This window comes from Papio anubis, chromosome 14 (genome assembly GCF_008728515.1).
Source record: "Papio anubis isolate 15944 chromosome 14, Panubis1.0, whole genome shotgun sequence".
NCBI classification, from domain to species: Eukaryota; Metazoa; Chordata; class Mammalia; order Primates; family Cercopithecidae; genus Papio; species Papio anubis.
The window spans coordinates 22,980,246-23,000,630 of NC_044989.1; positions in this window are offsets into that span (position 1 = coordinate 22,980,246).

The following is a 20,385-nucleotide window of genomic DNA, read 5'->3' on the forward strand; positions in this document are numbered from 1 at the left end:
CTTTGGGGGATGTTATGGGTGATCAATATAATAAATAATGATGCAGAGTCTGAGGCACCTCTCAAGGGAGCATCTTGGAAGCCAAGGAAGGAAAGAGATTGAGATCATAACAAGAGATTCAGCTGAAAAGCACAATCTCTGAGCATTGGTGAGTTTCTCCCTTGCCTCGCTTGCCTTACTCTATGCCAGACACAAGGGGACAGAGGAAGGTGCCAAAACAGAGGGCAGGTAACCTAGGTGCTTCAGGTTTTGTCATTCAACGTTTTTGTTATCCCAGGTACACCTACCAGTCATGCCGGCAATGCACAGGCATGGCTCACAGGTAATAGGGGCAGGCTTTGGGGATCTCTGCCCTAACAAAGGCTTTCTTCTCTCTAGGAGGAAACTTAAATGCCTGAAAAAAAAAAAACTCACAAAGCCCAGGTACATGCTCAGTAGCAGCTCCCAACCCTGGTGTACTGACCAGCTCCCCAACATTCAGAACCTGTCCTAAGTAAATGTTTCTCTGGTTCCCTAGAATAACTCTGGTAGTTTGAACTTACAGAACTAGTTCGGAGAGACAAAGACGTGTCCTCTGGGAATCCCTAGAAAATCAAAGAACTGGCCAATGTACCAAAATCAGAAGTCCCCATTCCTTCCCTGGATTCCAGTGCAAGTTATGGCCATGACCTCAGGGTGCATAATAACAAAGGTTCTGAGACACTGAGGTCACAGACCCATAGACGAGTCAGGAGTTACTGGAAATGAAATGGTTGAACCAGACACGTTTGAGTGTTTCACGCTAATGTATATATTCATGGTATACACAAGAGTTGCTCTGAGGGCCATGTCTGGCGAAGGATGAATATATTGTAAGCTTGGACTTCAGTCAGCAGCTTACTTACATGCAGGTGTTCATCTGGTGAATGCAGAGCTTTGCCATATCACACCAACCAGCAGAGAAGTCCAGTCCCAAAGAAGACAGATCATGGCCATGTGCGGAGAGGACTCCAGGGATGCCAAGCTTCTTGGCAATATAATGACAAAGATTTGGTACATAAAGAACCTCTGAGCAAGCACAGATTCAGGGACAGAGAATTTTTCCTGGGTCAAAATGCTAAAATCCAGAGCTGAGCAGATGACAACTGCACAAGAGAAATCATGAATCTTAACTGAACCAGCAGAGATTTTTATTTAAGTGAGAAGGAATTAGAAATGAGTAACAAGGACTGGGCACGGTGGTTCACGCCTGTAATCCCAGCACTTTGGAAGGCCAAGGCAGGTGGATCATTTGAGGTCAGGAGTTAGAGACCAGCTTGGCAAATACGGTGAAACCCTGTCTCTGCTAAAAATACAAAAATTAGCCAGGCATGGTGGCATGTACCTGTAGTCCCAGCTACTTAGGAGGCTGAGGCAGAAGAATCTCTTGAACCCAGGAGGCAGAGGTAGCAGTGAGCCGAGATCACGCCACTGCACTCCAGCCCGGGCTACCAAGTGAGACTTTGTCTCAAGAAAAAAAAAAAAAAGAAATGAGTAGCAGGACCCAGTACATTATTATTTGCTATATTAATCATGCTAATATTCCCTGTTTGGTAACCACTTATGGTTCTTTCTCATTGCACGCTTCTCAACTAATCTCTACCAATACCTTCACTGAAAGCATTCCTCCACATACTGCTATTGACAAACATGTGTCTTGGGTGAGCCCTGATACCACTTCAGGATACTGTCTCCAGGCAGGGCAAAGCCCATACGCAGCCTCCATAGAGAAGCCACTTTAGCACGGTGGCTGCTGTCTGAGAGCTCTCCATTACCCACTCACCAGGTGCCTGCTCACACATCCGTGAGCACTCGACAGTGATGATAACCAAAGACGCCGCCTGGGAGAAACCCTCCCCACATCTTATCTTGGGCCTCCTACCCCTCTACAGAGTGCCTAACGCACCATGAACTAGATTCCCTGCAATTTCCATCCCATACCCGTCAGAGGAAGTATGCCAGCTTCCCAGGAACCGGAGGAAGCCAGGGAGCTGGGAACAAGAGGCAGAACCTAAAGCACTGGGTTTCTTTTGTTATTCTCCAGAATATAAAAAGCTTCATCCCTCTGAAATACCATCTTCCAAAAGCATCAGCAAGAAAGCTCTAGGGTGGTTTGGTTTGTGACTGAGACTGTGTGTGCCCGTGTGTGGCGGTGTTCAGTGCCTGCTTTGTGCCATTCTCCTGTGACTGTGGGGCCTTCCTGAGGGTGCACCTGCGCCTGCCCCTCTGCTTCTCATCATTGGGTTGGAGCCTTTGCCTCTGAGCCTGTGTTCTGAGCCTAGAGCTGTCCAAGACTGACCGTATCTGTGATCCATCCCATGACTTCCCAGGTCCACAGCTATGTCTGTGCATAATTACTGCCTGTTCCTGGAATGGTGATTGTTTGATTATACTTGTGGTTGTTTCTATTTTCACTGTCCTGGTGAATGTTTCCTGCCATGGTGATTATACCTGTCTATGGGAGTGACAGTCAGAATATTTAACAACTGATCCAGCACCAACCAATCCAAACAGATGGTCACTGTGAACTGGTGTGGATACACTGGGGCATTTCCACTGGTTCAGACACAGTTTATTAAAGCAATCTCAATTCAGTGATATATGACCTTGAAAGTGATTTATTTTTTCCCAATCCCTGATTTCAACCATGCTCCATCAAAACCCTTCCCTGTCACTTAGTGAGCAGAACCCACTGCTCTCTGGTCACTCTCAGTGATGGCAAGTCTGGTACAGCCCACAGGCCCACATCTGATTTAATCCCCCCACCCCAGCAATTGTCTGGTGGCTGCTGGAACTCAGAGGGAAGAGTGTGGGGTCTCTGTCTCGCTCATCCTCCCATCTGTCTTCTGAGAACAGAAGTTAAGGAGGTGGCAAGTGTCCTCCTCCATGATTGATCACCTGTGGTGCTGGGGAGGCATCCCTGGTTTTTCCTGCCTCCAGCTGGTTTCACTGGCCAGTGGTTGTAGCTGCTATATGTTGACAGGTAGGTGGTGCTGTGTCCAGAGTCCCCACAACTTCCCCCATTGCTAAGGACAGCTCCCTTTGTCCCATCAGCAGTCTACACCCCAACTTCCCTCAGAGGACATCACTGAGCCACTGCAGCAGCCACCTCGGCAGCCCCATGGCCCCTGCGTCTTTCCCTGGTAGCCATGCGAGCCATTGGCACCTCTTTTTTTATCCAGTCCTCAGAAGACCTAATGGGAACAGCCCTCTGCTCTCATCCTTCTTCTCCAGAGCGCTCACCAGGTCCTTCCCAGAAGCCCTCTGACTTTAGAGATCTCCAGGGGAGAAGCAGGAACCACCCTATGGTTAGGTAGGCCCTGAAACTCCAAGGTCATGGGTTAAGTTTGCCCATGATCTCTTTTGCTGCCCTCTGCAATCCGGAGCACTGAGGACCAAGACGTCGCATCAGCCCCCCACAGGCAACCCTCCGGAAAACCTCCGCGCTGGGCTTTCAAGAAGGAGTGGGCAGCAGAACAGAGGCCTCTTGCCACTAACTGAGCACTCCTGTCAACTTGAACAACAGCCCCTCTCCCCTACTCATCTCTTTAATGGAAAGGGAAGCTGGTGGTGAGGACGGGTGGGGGTGCTGATTGTCAGGGTCAGCATTTGGCCTTCCTTAAGGGAGAGACCTGGTCCCCATTGTTGGCAAACTCCATCTTTAGAATGTGGAGTCCACAACTCAGCTGTGGATCCTGTTCCCTGTGACCCTGTCTTTGTCTGCTGCCCTGCCTATACTGAAGGAAGAGAATGTGTAATGGCACAAGGATAGAAGGATTGTAACTGGGAGCCCAGCCTGGCTGTTGACTGTAGTAGCGCTGGGCAGGAGGGAGCAGAGATGAAAGGCAGAAGGCTTGAACTTAACCCTGGAAATGATGGGGAGTCGTTCAAGAGATGAGGTAAGGGAAGGGTGCCTCTGAAGAGATGCCTCAGAGAGTTCCCCAGAGGTTGATAGAAGCAGGGAGACCAAGCCAGAAATGATGCTGATCTAACCAGTGCAATGGCAGGGAAGTCTGAGGGGGAAATGGGAGCCAAATCCCAACACAGAGCCACACCCCCTGCCGTGGACCCTCCGGGCCAGTCTCATTGCCATCTGTCTCCACACTTCTGCCCCTGCAGCTCCTTCATCTATAACATATCCCCTTCTTTTCTGCACTGGTTTAAAGTTTCCCATTCTTGCAAGGCTGACTTCAGGAGCAGTCCTTTCTGACTCCTGTTTCCACCCTGCCTGCCCGTTCTCTGAACCTGGGCCCTTAAACTCTAAAATTTAGACCCCAAAGATGCCTAGTTGCACCACCCAACCTAGGATTCTTGGTGTATAGATGTGTATGTATATATAAATGCACGTTTAGTGGGTGACACTCTCCTAAGGTCTGCATGGGCAAGGGTCCTCTCACTGTCGCTTTAGTAGCTGGCTTGTGACACCCTGAAGGCACTCTGTCAATACTTGTCAATATGTAGGATCTGTCTTGACCCTGGGAAGTTCAGCACTTTTGGCAGGGACAGCTCCTGTGGACACAGAAGAAGACAGCCATAAGCTGTAGGTCACACAACGCCTCAGGACCCCAGCTAAGATGGGGTTACGTACAGGCAGCCTCTGACCCGCCAGCAGACAAGGCAGTTTTCCCATTTCTCTTGCTTGTCTTTAATGGCACAGACCAAAGGGAAAGCTTTAGAAAATTCAGTTCAGTGATACATTTTCTCTCTTTCATTGCTCTCCCTTTCTTTGTTTTAAGAACAGGTAGGCTAGCCCTTCCCTTTCTTTGGTTTACAAAGACTTTATTCCAAAATGAATTATAAATAATTAAAACTTCACTCCATTTGTTCTATATTGTTGTTAATTGAAAAAATTAAAGATGCATGTGTTGTAACCTCCAGGGTGGCCCTAAGAGAAGCCAGTGGGTATCTTGGGGGCGGGAAAGACGTGCACCAGCACCTCCCAGGCTGCTGCCAGCTCTGCCTCTGAGCAGAGCACCCGGCTGACTGACCTCTGGAAGCACTTTCCTTGCCTGTCTTCACGTCCCACTTCAGCACACTGAAATACAACATCATGTCTTTCCTAAATGCACATTTCCCTCTGACTCAGATAGAAGGCAAGAGGTGAAAGGGGTGTATTCATCACTTAAGAAATGGGGAAAGCTGTTCTCATTCTTCTCCAGTGACCTCTCAGGGTGATCCAGGACCCCACATGCCAGAGTGACCTGCTGGGAATGGGATGTGACATAGTCTAAGGATCCCCCATAAAGTTTGACATCTGATGACCAGACTAATCACCCTGCCCAGCCCTTATTCCCCTCTGCTGACGGATACAGGCCTGGAGCTGAACAAAGTGAGGTCAACGTCTCTTTCTTCTAATCTGGGCCCAGTGTGTGCTCGCCCGATTCGATGGGGTGGCATCTGCATCCTTGTTATCTAATGTGCTCTCCATCACTGTCTCCTTAGCTCGCCAGGCTGCCCACTGCCTGCTCAGCACACAATTGGTGCTCAACAAGTGTTTGTTGAAGGAATGAGTTATGTCCATAGGCAAGGTTAACACCGTGAAGTCAGAAGCAGATGTCAGCCCTGTATTAGGCAGGGTACCGTAACTATTGTAACAAACAACCCCAAATCCCGGTAGCTTAACACAACAAACACTTAGTTCTCAACTATCCTTGTGCAATGATCCATTGTCTCCCAGGTGACCCCCCTCTAACAGCATCTCAGACCCCCAGCATCCTTCCTGCCTGCCACCTACCTTGGAAGGTGAGCTCCTTGGGATGGTCTCCATTCAGATGGCTGGTGGGTTAGGAAAGGGAAGGCAGGAACTGCGTGCTCTGCCATCACCCCCACCCTCCCCTCCTGGCAAGAATCCCCTCTCCAAGACCCCAGGGACGCTTTCCTCCAGGCCTTCCTCGATCTGTCTAGCATGGGTCCGTGCAATGCCTAGTCTTCCAGAGTCCCCAAGAACAATCTCTCCTTGCTTCAAGCCTGGTCTTGGGGGGCTTCTCCAGCACGCTCCACCTCAACAAGCTTCCCTTGACACGAGATGAGCCGTCAGGGCTGAGGAGACACCCCTGGCTCTGAGGAGAGAACATGACTGGGGCTCAGGTTCCCCCCAGCTCAGATTCCTGCCCTCTTGCCCTGTGTCCATTTACTTTGCGGGCAGAAAGGTCTTTCCCCAGGTCCCCCACCACAGGGGCCAGGCTCAAGTATCCCTGCAAAAGGTAGCGTTCCCTTCCCCAGCAGGCACGTCACAGGTGGGGCCAGTGAAAATGATGGTTCCCTGGGATGATTGCCCAATTTGAGTTTTGCTTCCCTGTTCGCTGGAGGCAGTCCTGTGAGGCAAGGAGTCGAGAATTCGCATCCAGGCACCCCGGGAGAGCCTCATTCTAATTAGCTGCTCTTCTCCTTGGTCTGTAAGCAGGGCTTGCTCAAGGTTGTGCCTTGCTGTGAGTTCTGCTTAACACATTTCGCTCCACCACCTTTAATGTTTTCCCGATCCAATTTCCTTTGCAATAAATAAATAAATAAAATAAAATGTTTTCGTTGAATACAAACCCACTCACTGCAAGAGGCCTGGGTGGCATCTCAACTATGAAAGGTTCGTTTTCTTCATTAAGGCCGTCAGTTCTTAATCCTCACACTTTCTTCTTCCCCACTGCCTGGCTCGCTCCCATGGAAATAAAACTCCAGCCTCCTCTCAGGGAGGTCACTCCCAGGAGTTCACACACGCATAAGCCTCAGAGGTGGAGGATTGCACAGGCATCGCAAATGTTAGAGCCAGCCCGGGACCTGAGGAAGGCAGGCAGCCAGAGACCTCAGGGGCAGGAACGGTGCTCCTGGCAGCCTCTCCCTGGAGTCTGGTTTTCTGGGTGTCTCAGCAGCCCCAGAAGAAACCTTTGAGAGACCCCACAGTGCGCACAGTGCTGTGTAACAGGAGCCGGGAAGCAGGCCCCAGTGACCACTGGCTTTCATCAGGCCATGGGCCATTGGCTCCCTGCCCTTGCTTTTGAGGAAAGTCTGTGTGGCCTCATGATGCACTGTGAATAATGCCCCACACCAACATCGCCTCCCGGACCTCCCATACTGATTCCAGAAGGGCCCAGCTGTATCTCCAAGTCCTCTCCTTCCCTCTCAGATCGGCAGCACCGTCACCTGCGGCTGGGCTGACTTGCAGATGGATCCCCAGCTTTCCAGGAGAGCTCTGGGCGTGTCTCCCACCTCTCAGGGGTCTGAGCCCTGCTTTTGTGCCTTTCAAAGGCCATGAGGGAGAGAAGAGGCAGTTTGGGGAATAATTGCTGTCCCGTTCACTACAGGCCCACCAGGCTTGGCAAATCAATGCTGAATCTGAACTATTTGCAAAGTTGCTTTAATTCAGCTACTTATGTGGCAAGTGTTTTCTCATAGGTTTGAATCAATCACCCACTGATGAGTATGTATGGTGCACCCAGCCCTCCTAAGAATAATGAGGTAGAGATAGAGATGAAGTTGCTGCCTTTCCCTCCAAGAGCCTAGTCTAGCTGAGTGGACCAGACACACCTGAAACATGAGATGAAATAAGAGCAATTTAAGGCCAAATGAGAAGTTTAAAGGAGACAGAAAGTAAAATTATAACAAGAGCTACTATTCCCAAATGCACGCCCACTCTGTGCTTCAAAAATCGTTGATCGTCACAATGACTTTCTGAAATAAGTATTATTATCAGCCCCATTTTGCAACAAGAAAACTCGTGCTTAGAGAGGTTAAGTGATTTTCCTGAGGTCACACAGCCATTAAATGAGAGTTGAAATTTAAACTCCACTCGACTGATTCTGAAGCCTGTGTTCCTACCCACTACGCAATCCCAGAGGCTGCATACCAGGGGAGAGGAGACTCACAGGCAGATTTGAGCACGACATAAAGAAGACATTTCTAATGGCTCAGGTTTCCCAACAATGGAATAGGCTGTGTGTTGAGTAAATGAGAGGTTAAGAGGCTGGAAGGTCCCTAGCAACTGAAAGAAGATCCCAAACCTGAAAGGAGGTTTAATGAATCCATTTCAGAGGAGAGGTGCCATAATTATTAGGGAAGTGGGATTTGAAAGGACATACTTTGATTAATTAGAAAGGTCAGGAAGGTGGCAAATGTGTTGGCAAAGATGCAGCAGTAGGGATCGCAGGTATGTCTGGGGGTAGTGAGTAAAGCTGATTGGCTGAGGTGAAGACTTTGGGTTGCCCAAATCTCCCCTTGCAATGCGAAAGGCCTAGTAAGGTGCAGGGGTTGGGTTAAGAAAACTGATTATTTGAAGAAGCCAGAAATATTTAAAGGAGTGAGAGAGGTGGGGAGAAATGAGGGCCAGATCTCGAAAGAGCCACAGTTCAAAAGTAAAAAAACTCAATTTCTACCTTCAAGACCAAGAAGCCACCAACCGCATCCAGAAACAAGAGGTCAAGTGACCACAGGATCAGAAACTAGGAAGCAAGAACCAGGCGGGGGTCGTCGGAAGTGCTTCTGGCTGCAACGTCAGTGTCAAGGGTGTCCTTCCTGCAGCCGCGTGGTTTAAAGGTGCTCAGCGGGTGAGGGCAAACAGCATTGAGAATAGTGCGCTCACTTCTACGCAGTGGGGCTGGCCTCACAGCACAGGGGACAGACTGACCCCAGATGTGCCCCCCACCCACAGCACAGCAAACCCCTGAAGGATGAATAGAGACTCCGACCCTGAGACCAGGATGCCCGGCACAGTCCAGGGCTCGGTGACATGGCTCCTGTCCCAGAACATCCATCTGGGCAGAGACAACAAAATTGCAGGCCCGAATCTGCTCTTTGCCATTTTCTAGCAAATGGCTTCACTTATAAAAAGAAGGAAGGGAAGGAATATGGGCCAATTCTGAGGGCTAATTGCCTTTGCTCTCAACAAGAGCCCATGCTTTTTCCAGCAAACGTTCCCTCCTGTTACTGTGCTGCCAGAGCCACTCTTCGTTTCCAATCAGCCCTGAAAATAGCCCTTGATAGAGATAATAGGAAGAACAAAGAGAAATTTAGAGGACCAGAGAAAGGAAAGAAAAGTCATGCCTAACTGGCAGCACAGAAGTTGTTTTCAGAAAGAACCCTTCAGTTAGTTCCTGATTTGTCTTCAAACAGCAAGGTGTTAAATAAATCCCAGGGAGCGGACTTGGACTGAGACCAAGGATTCTGTGGCTTTTTTAGGTCATAGACTCCTTTGAGAACCTAGAAAAGTCACAGACCCTCTCTCATACTGGGAAAATGCACATAAACAAGTACTCTGAATATTAATTCAGGGTTTCACGAACTCCTCCTCAACAAGCCCAACCACAGATTCTGGTTAAAAAGCCATGAAGCAATCTCTCTTTTAAAGGCTTTCCCTCCTCTCTGTCTCTCTCTCTCTCTCTCTCTCTCTCTCTCTGTGTGTGTGTGTGTGTGTGTGTGTACAAGGGAAAGGCTGAGCTGCACTTCTTCAGACATGATCTGATAGGCACAGAAGCCTTGAAAGTCTTTCTGAAAATAGGTGAGTGTGGAAGTCCAAAGAGTAGACTAGAATTCCACTTCACATGAGCCAAATTCAGCAACGACAGACACTGAGGGGTCAATACCTGGCCCCAGTACTATGAGAAGAGCCTGGAGGCCTGAGTCTGTCACCTATAGGCCTCAGCAAGAACAAGAGTACCCCCTAAAAGGGTGGTAATGGCCATGAGCTACAGAGTGGCTGTGAGAGCCCTGAACCTCATGCCTGGGGAAAGGGCCTATACCATGGCTTGGAAAATTCCATGTGTATCCAAATCACCTGAGAACTTGTGAAAATGCAGATACCAATTCAGTAGGCCTGGGTTGTGGGCTGAGATCCTGCATTTCTAACCAGCTCCCTGGTGATGCTGATACTGCTTTGGGTAGCAAGAGTCTCTGCAATTATCTGCTCCTGGCTGAAGTCCCAGCAGAAACCTTGAACTTCTGCCCTCGTGGAACTCTGGACGATGGAACACTGTCAGGATGCCCTAAGGTATCAGTGTTTCCTGAATTGAGTGTGATGCCACCAAAGTCTCTAAGACAAGCAGCAGGCCCACCTAACCAGGGGCTGGGACTGGGACTTTATTTGGGGTCAGGCAGGGGTGGCAACTGATGAGATGGTGTGTCTTTTATCTCTGAATCCCCACAGCCCAAACAGCCTAGGGCCATGTACACAGTAAGAATCCTTCAAGGGAGGGAGTGACTGAACCAGAGCCATCAGTTTTCTGGGCAGGCAGAGGGGAGACAGTGGAATGCACCAAGAGCCTAGGGGAAGATCAGTGCCTATCAGGCCATGATCTGTGACTGTTGGACAAACCCAAGGCAAAGGCAGGAGATCTGGCCTCTGAGCCAGTTAGCCTGGCCTGCCTGCTCTCTCATGTAAGCTCACTCCTGGAGATGAGGAGGAAAAATGAAAATTGGATTTTCCCCATGGCCAGCAAAGTGGCCCCTCTTCCACCATTTTTGTCTAAAAACACTGTTAAGAAGAAACTGTAGGTTTGGTTCCCTTGAGACCCTGAGCTGCTGATGCTCGGAGTATCAGCAAATCTCTAGCCAGTGTAGCCCAGCCCCAAACTCCTGGCCTGTTCCTCTGCACTTAGGGGCCTCAGATCCATGGTCATGGCTCCTAAGCAAATCAGACAGGTCCCTTACAAAAGTGGAAGTCACCCCACCCCAATCTCTCCATCCCCTGCTGATCCCAGATCACAAACGCCTATCTGAAAGGAGCATAAGAGATATTGTGAATGCCAGGCCATGACTAAGACAGAGGGAGAGCTATCGATGTTTTCAGATACATACACACACACACTGGCAGGTGTACATCCCTAAGTAGGAGCTCAGATTAATTCCACAAATAATTAAACACCTACTGCGTGCCGCTCTGTGTTTTGGAGCTGAGGCAGCTTGCCTGAGCTGGTCTTCTCACACATCAACTGAAAGAAGCTGGTGTTCTGCTGTCCCACTTTCTGCACTGGAAACACTGCAGGGATTTGGGGATGGTGTGGCTAAATTTAAAAGCAAATGCTTTCATCAGCCTTTCAAAAAATGTGTAAGAACCATTTGGAAATCTTCCTTTTTCCACCCTGAATCAGCCTCTCTCCCCCTTGAAACCCTTCTTACCATCTCCTCTTGCTCCCAACTTTGAGGCTATGAAAAAAATCCACATCAAGCCCACGGTTCACAGAAGCAGACCTCTTCCCTCCAAACTCCATATGCATGCTGGAGTGACAAATTCCCCTCTGAGTCCTCTAGAAGCCTCGGTTTCCTCTGATGTGAGCAGTAGCTACTTCTTAGGATTGGTGTGAAAACCACATGAGATCATTCAGTTAAAGCGCTGAGCACAGGACTGGCATCTAGTAAGGCCTCCATAAAGGGCAGCTATATCATCAAAAGGATGAAAGATAACAAGTACTGGCGAGGATGTGGAGAAAAGAGAGCCCTTGCACACTGTTGGTGGGAATGTAAATTAGTGCAGCCATTTTGGAAAACAGTATAGAGGCTCCTCAAATGATCTAAATACAGAATGACCGTATGATCCAACAATCTCACTTCTGGATATCTATCCAAAGGCATTGAAATCAGTGTGTTGAATAGATATCTGCCCGCCCACATTTATTCCAGCACTCTTCACAGTAACCAAGGTATGGAAACAACCTAAGTGCCCATCAATGGGTGAATGGATTTTTTTTTAATGTGATACATACATACACAATAGAATAGTATTCAGCCTTTAAAAAGAAATGCTATCATTTGCAACAACATGGACAAATCTGTGGACATCATGTTAAGTGAAATAAGCCAGGCACAGAAAGACAAATACCACATGATCTCATGCATATGCTGCTGTGGTTTGAATGTGTCCCCTCCAAAGTTCAGGTGCTGCCAATGTGATAGTATTAAGAAGTGAGGCCTCTCAGAGGCAATGGGGCCATCAGGGCTCTTCCCTCATGAAAGGGATTATAAGGCCCTTATAAAACGGGCCTCATTCAGGGTTCCACTAGCTTGCCCTTCTGCCTTCCACCACGTGAGGAGGACCCAGGGTTCCTCCCCTCTGGAGCAAGACAGTGTCATCTTGGAAGCAGAGCGCAGCCCTCGCCAGACACCAAAACTGATAGCACCTTGATCTCGGACCTCCCAGCCTCTAGAACTATGAGAAATAAATTTCTGTTCTTTATCAAATCCCATCTCAGGTATTTTGTTATAGCAGCACTGAATAGAGTAAGACATATGTGAAATCTAGAAAAGTCAAACTCACGGAAGTAGAGAGCAGAAGGGTGGTTGCCAGCGGCTGGTGTGGAGAGGGAGAGTGGATGGGGAAAGCGGAAATGTGTCAGTTAGTCAGGAGGAATCAGTTCTGGTGATCTATTGCACAGTGTGGTGACTACAGTCAATGATAACATATTACATATTTCAAAATTGCTAAAAGAGGGGATCTTAAATGCTCTTACCACGAAGAATGATAAGTATGTGAGATGATGGATGTTAACCAGCCTGATTTGGTCACTCCACAAAGAATACATATACCATAGTATCACATTGTACCGCATAAATAGATATAATTCTGATTTGTCCATTCAAAATAAACAAATACCAAAACAAAATAAATAGTAGCTAGTATGGCCATGGTCCTGATGAAGAGAGTAGAATGTACACTCAGATACACAGTTTCCCATAGCTAGGTCCTCTCTGCTCCTACCCCGCTGGGCACAGGAGATGGTTACGGTCAGTCTGGAACTGGAAACCACTGGATTCCAGGTGTTTTGTGCTAAACCAAGAGCCATCCTTATTCCTGCACTCTACTATTGTCCTAAAAATGACCCACTGAGTGAGAATATCTCAATGGACCACTCCAGGTAGGAGGCCTTGGGACAGGGCCTGAGGGATGTGAATGGGCTCCAAAGGCTCGCTGGGGTGTACAACATGCTCTGGGTTATTAAAGCATAAACATACAATTCCTTTGTCAATCACCTCCAAGGAAAGGGAGCCCTGTGGAATTTTTTTTTATTTTTATTTATTTATTTTTTGAGATGGAGTCTCGCCCTGTCGCCCAGGCTGGAGTGCAGTGGCACGATCTCAGCTCACTGCAAACTCCGCCTCCCAGGTTCATGCCATTCTCCTGCCTCAGCCACCCTCCCAGGTAGCTGGGACTATAGGCGCCCGCCACCATGCCCGGCTCTTTTTTTTTTTTTTTCTTTTTAGTAGAGACGGGGTTTTGCCATGTTAGCCAGGATGGTCTCAATCTCCTGACCTCGTGATCTGCCTGCTTTGGCCTCCCAAAGTGCTGGGATTACAGGCGTGAGCCAGAGGCCTGGTGGAATTTTAAGACCCCATTGGTGCTGCCATTGGAGCCTCATCTTTTGTATCCACTATTTGTAGCATAAATAACGTATACTCTGTTGTATTGTCAAACTGACAGATGAGCATTGAGCATGCTCCTGGCATCCACAGACCACTCATTCAATTCAGAAAATGCTAGAAAATATTAAATGAGCTTCTCTAAACCCTGATGCAGCAAGCTGCTGCATACCATGGGCCGTGGCCTCTGAACTTCATGGCAAGTGGCTCTGCCCTCTGAGCTCTGCCACCAGGCCCTGGCCTCTGAACTCTGCAGCAGGGACTGCAACTCTGAACTCCATGGCAGGTGCCATCTTGGTTAAATATTTGACCAGGGGAAGCTGAGTCCAGGGAGTCCAGTTAGGCAAAGCATTTGCAAAAGCATATATTAAGGAGAGACAGACTCCATAGTCATCATGAGCCTGGAAACCTTTGAGTTCCCATCATCCAGCCTCATAGCTGTGGCATCCCCTCCCTTGGCCTTACCCAAAAGGAGGCTCTGCTTGGGCTCAACCTGGGTGGGCAGGCGAGAAGTTCAGTGTGTCCATCAAATATGAAGGCCCAGATGAGCCCATTCATTCCTCAGATTCCATGGTCAGTCAGCATGTGGTTTTTATTTTGTAACCCCATTATTCACTATGATCCCTCTGGGATCTACCTATATTCGAGTTCCCTGCCTACTTTATTCTGCCCAGAAGTTTTCTTCCCCTTTATTACCCAGTTGCCCCTAAAAAGAGAGCTCTGCACTCCACCCAGCATGACTATGATAGGGTCCATGGCTGGGCATGCTCAGTCAAAGCTAGTTACTTTATTTCTTGATTGTGATTACAGGAATAGTTGGAGCATTTTGGATTTTGAATTTTTGGACTAGGGATGTTCGAACCAGTAAGAATAATGCAAATATTACAAAATATTTTTCAACCGTAAGAGAAGATTAAGAAAGCTGCGATAGCATGGCATATTTAGAAAAGAAAAAATAAAAGCAAGGTAGAAATAAGGAGAAAGAAAATAGCAAGCGGAAGTGCTTGCCACCCAGTATAGAATGACTTGGATCTCTGCCCATTGCATTTGTTCAGCCGAGCCACTGTGCCTCTCCAGTGTGTGCCAGGCTCTGTGCTGGGGATGGACTGTGGAAGGAAAAGGGCAGGAAAGGGTGCATGGGGCAAGCAGGCAGGCCCTGCCTGGCAGAGGCTCTGGGTCTGGACGATGCTAAAGATGGGCACTCATGTTTCTGCAGCCTGAGGCAGGCCAGGAAGAGACCCAGGGAGGACTGAGAACAGGCCTCACATGTGGCAAGGGACTCCAGCAAGTCTGGCCTCAGTGACATCCCCGGAACATTCTTACCTTCCTGAGGTTGGGAGTCAACCTGAAAATTACCAAACAAGAAGTGAACCAGGCTTGAGGGCAAGTGGACCACCAAGAACTGGACTGGAAGGAAGAGAAGCAGCACAGGACACACCTGCAGGAGAAAGGAGTGGGAAGCAACTGAGTGGGAAGGGAGAGGGAGTTAGAGCCAAAAGCCCTGGCACAGACATCTCCTTGTAGAGCAGGGGATGGCAGAGTGCCATGGAACCCAGAGATCTCCTCCCTAGAGAAAGGGGAAGAGATAAAATTTCCAGTCCTCTCATGAGGCCCAGAGATACAGAAAATTCCAACAGGAAGAAGTTCAGGGGAGGCAGAGTAAGTGAGAGTGTACATGAGAGCTCGCTAAGAGAAAGCTGCTGCCCAGGTTGTTACCAAGCACAACACCGGCCTCCTACAAGCGGGCATAACCTTGACCCCAGCCCAGGACAGCCACTAGTCTCCTTTGCTGAGTTCACTAACAAGAGTTGTGAAGGGTTCTACATTTTATCCTGCTTGCAAGCTAACATGTTACCCTGCCACAGTTTCATGGATGCTGGCAAAAGACACGAGACTCCTGGGTCAGAAACAAAGCACTTTGTTACTCACAGTGCAGGAAGCAGCATGGCTGTCACATCTGCATCAGTTCCTCTTGCCTACCCAAGTCCCATGAGGGTAATAAGGAGGGGCCCAGGAAAATGCTGCACATGCAGTGGGTTTGCTGCACACCTGAGGGACCCCAAACTCAGAAAATCCAAGCCTTTTAAAATGAGCATAAGCCTACCTGACCTTTGCTCTAGAGGGAGACCTTATCTTTACTATAATGGACAATAAAAATACTTGCTTAACCCAGAAGGAGACACCAACTGTATGTTCCAAGGCTGTCTGTGATACAAATATCCCAGAGGACATAGTCTGGAACAAAGATTATCAATGTCCCCGCTCACAAGACATGCAGAAATGCAAGAAACCCAAGAAACCCTTGGAGAATTGTCTTACAACATTCAAAAACTACAGAGACAGTCCTCGCCTCCCATGACAGTTCCCACCTCATCCCTAGGGAGAGCACAAGGATGGAAGAAGGCAGGGATGCTTGGCAAAGAGAAAGTCCTTGAGCGTGACCTTGAAGAATGGCAGAGACAACCTCCCATTATGGGGTGGCTTGTTTTGAATTTAGAGAATTCTTTCTCTAAATTCTGCTCTAAAAGCAAGGAATCGTGCATGACCAAACAGAATCCCCCTGTCCTTCCCCAGAGAAAAAGAGGGTCTAGGTCTTAGTTTAGGATCACCTAGACTCCGAATCACATTTGAGGCTGTTCTCTGGCCACTAGACAAGCACTCCTTACAGACCTCAATCTCTTTGTGTTCTGCCTGCGGCACACCCCACTCCCACTCCCTGCCCCCATCATATTAATAGCATTCCCCAGAGTTATACAAATAAAGCCTCAAGTATCCTGCCCTCCAGGTTCATGTCCTAAAGCAGCCAGACGGGGAAAGGTACCCACAAATGTGTCTCCCTTTTCACAACAGGTAAGTGGTGAGAAATGTAGATTTGGATCATCTGGTTTCTCTTCTATGCTCATGGAGGAGATCATTAGTTCACAAACCTTACACTTGGAAGATGGGCTGAACAGCCATTTTGGTGACTCCTCCCATCACTTTGCATTTTCCTGTGGTGCCTGCCCAGCAGCCAGAATCACTCAGGGTCACTCTTCTCACTTCCACATTCCTAATCATAAACCACAGCCCAGTCCCCCACCCTGTCCTTTCTCATAGAATTTACAGCAGGGAGTGCAGAAGCCCAGTCACAGAAGTCTCCACCTGAACAGCCCTCTTCTAGTATCTCTCTAGCAGTTTCTGCAAGCCCCTAATCTTCTCCCCCTCTCCCCAGGATCTCTTAAATAAATGTTATGTGATCAGTTACAGCATTGCCCTATTTAATTGATTTATACGCACTTTAAAAAGCTTTACACTGCACAGGAAACACATCTATCATAATGCTTGATTGAATTGGAGAAAGGAGAAGGAAGAAAGGGAATTAAAATTTATTGAGCACTTATTATGTGCCAGGTAATGCACAAGGCACTTTACATACATTATTGAGTTTAATCCTCACAACAGCCCTGCAAGGTGGGTATTTCTCCCTATTTGAGGACACAAAGGCCTACAGAGGTTAAAAGACTTACCCAAGTTTGCAAAGCTCTTAGCTGGAAGGAGCAGACTTCAATTGCAGGTCTACCTGACTCCAAGCCAACATTGACTTCAGGATTTAGATAACATATGTTCCAAAAAAACAATGACTAGGGAATATACCCCTTATTGTAACATTGTTTCACTGAGGAAATAAGATGCAATTTGCATTGCTGCCTCCTACCACATCTTTCCCCTTAACTCAATGTTCCTGTGGGCACCATTTGACACCGAAGGCTGATGGATGGGCTGGAGAGTGAGGAAGGGGGTGCTAGCAGATAAGTCAGATGTGTTTACAAAACCAGAGAGTTTCTCTCCAAACATTAACATCTTTTAGAAAATTTTAGCTGTTTAAAAAAAAAAAAAACTCTAGTTGAACGCGGTGGCTCACACCTGTAATCCCAGCATTTGGGAGGCCAAGGTGGGCAGATCACTTGAGGTCAGGAGTTCAAGACCAGCCTGGCCAACATGGTGAAACCCCATCTTTACTAAAAATACAAAAATTAGCCAGGCATGGTGGCCAGGATTTGTCATCCCAGCTACTCAGAAGGCTGAGGCAGGAGAATTGCTTGAACCCAGGAGGAAGAGCTTGCAGTGAGCCAAGAGATCGTGCCACTGCATTCCAGCCAGGGTGGCAGAGGGAGACTCCATCTCAAAAAGGCAAACAAACAAACAAAAAAACCCTCAAACTATTTATATTTAATACTATTGTGAAAGTTACAGAGAACACGTATTCATTCAATATGTATTTCTAGGGGACAATTCATTGTGGAGAAGCACCAGGAGACAGCAAAGAACAAGCCACTCCAGGTGCCTCAGGGATCATACTCTGTAGTCCAGAGTGATGTTAAAATCTGCAATGGCCAATTAGGCACGCCCCAGGCAGGTGGAACAGACATGGGCTCAGTGCCTGCCTGGGTCCCCAGGAAGTGGACCCCTGGATAAGGAGGAACCCTGTACCTTCCCTCACGACACAGGGAGAGAACTACACATTCAACCACCCGGATCCCCAAGACTGAAGTGAGATTTTGGCAAGTACTTACCCTTTTACTGCATAGAACCAAACTGCTGAGTCCTGTGAGTTTGTGGCTGTTTTGCAGTTTTTCTGCCTCTGATTACCAGACTGTCACCTGTCACTTCTGATGATCACTGCCCCTGCACATAGAAGCACCTCTCTTCACTTCTAATTCACTGTGGGTTTTAATACAAGAGTGCGGCTCTTGTTGGAATGTAAGAGTCTTGAATGAGTCCATAGGCCTGCACGTAATGCAGGAATGCCTGAGATTTAGGGAAAACACTTTGTGGCATCTCTTCCGTCTTCTGGGGGAAACTTTTTGCTTCCATCCTGATGCTGAGAGCTGTGATCTAGATAGTGGAACTTACCGGATAGTATCAGGATGAATCCAAACAAAACTGAAACGACAATTTGAGGGCAATTCTTAGGCAGAGACGTTTTCACAACTTCAGAGGGCAATTTGGTATTCAGGAATTATAAAACAGAGCAAATGTGAAAAACAGGTAGCTAAACAAAAACGATCCCTGCAGCTTTTTCATTTATTTAAATTATCCTGGAAAGAAATAATTTTCTGTGAAAACAACCAAGTGAAACTTTGCTGTGATCTCCCATAAACAACCTGGCCGGATCCTACTGGAGTTTCCAAAAACAACGGGTTTTTACGTTTAAAAATGATCAGAACATTCAGTACTTAACACACAAAAAAGTAGCAACCATTCTGCTTGGCACCATTTAATCAAGTGTGAGTGTCAAATCCTTTATAGCTTCAAATTAACAACAAGGAACTGTAATTTTTGTGTTTGTTTGTTTAAAAGACCAGCCGAGGTTTTTCTTTTTGCCTATTTAAGCTTCATTTAATTCAAGCTCCAATCTGCCCCTCTTTGGTTGCATTTCCAAACCCTAAATAAAAGTGATAACTCTTTCTGCCAATTGTAACAAACTGCTGGTGCCAGTTATTGCTTTTCGGAAAAAAAAAGCAAATGCAAAACCAAAAAAAAAAAATACATATATTTTAATACTTAGCGGACAGCTTTATCCAAAAGCGGGGAGAAAACCCCGGCCTTTCAAAACCGTCCGATGTATTTGTAACAACCTCTTTACTGAGTTCATGTATCTTCTTTATTGTTCTTCATAAACAGGCTATTGGATCTCTCTAGCTTGCAATGTGAAAAATGAAAGAATTTCCTCCCATCCGTGCCTCTCTTATCTCATAATTGTTTTGTTCTGAGAGGTAGGGGAGACCCGTATAAATGTCTCTGCTATTTTATTTTGTCCTCTCCAAGCCTATGCATGCTTTTCTCCAGGGCTTTTGACTCCTTCTGTTCTGTTTCTGCCTGAACCTGGATCTACTTACTGTTCTCTGCATCAAACCCTGCTAAATTGTTTGAGATTTCATTTCTGAGGGTGATGGAAGAGAGATAAGAGTCAACGTCATTTTAAAAGCCACTTTTTGGCATGTCTGTGCTGGGTAGTCAGAGGCAGAGGTGCTTAAGTAGCTGCTCACCTGACATCACAGAACACCTCGGCTGGGGCCTGCAAGGACATCCTCGTGCAGCAGGAGCATCCGCCACCTCCCTGCCCACTTCCTTGCGGGGGCCCTGCCCACTGGGCTTTCTTCACTTTTGCTGCAGCTTCCAAGGTTCCTCTGTCTCTCCAACTTCCATCCTTTCAGTCTTCCTCGTAAAGCTGATGTCTTCCAGAACAGGAATCACCCTTGTCAGGGACAGACAGTTCCAAGAGTCTGTTGAGGTGGGTTATTGGAGAGGAGGTGGGGTTTTGTAAATGTGGTTAATTGTCCTGCAAATGCAGGAGCTGCACACTCCAGGGAGAGGCCACGGAAAGGGGTCTGGAGGAAAACAGAATAACTATTTACTAAACCCTGATTCTTCATTGCAACAGAGCAAGCACCTCAGACCAGAGGCCCTCTGCAAGCAGCCCTGAGTATTGAAGTCGTTCTATCTAAAGAATTCCATGAACACTCATCAGCCAGGTTTTGCTGTGACAATGCTGAGTAACAAATAATCCTCAAATCTCAGTGGCTTCCAACAACAGATTCTTTCTTTTCACTCACGGGTCTGCAGGTGGACCGGGGATAGCTGAACTTGGCTGGGCTTGGACACAGCTTGTTCCATGGGTCTCTTTATTTTGGAACTGCAACTACCTTGTCTTATGGTGGGGGCAGGAGCACCAGAGGACAAACATGGACATCTGACCCGCTCACTTTCATGCAGTGGTTGCACAGCCATGCCCAAAGTGAGTGGGGCAAATATATGCCATCAGCAAAGGAAGGAGTAATATTGAGTGAACATTTGCTCAATAATAATCTAACCTATCACAAATGCTGTACACGCACACTCACTCACACTCTCTCTCACACACACATGGATCTTTACAGGCCCAGACAGAACTGCTTCAGAGAGGCACTAAGTCTTGTGAAAGAGGAATTGTCCACTCTTCCATCTGTCCCAGGTAAGACGACTTCTCAGAGCCCTACAAGGATATTTCGA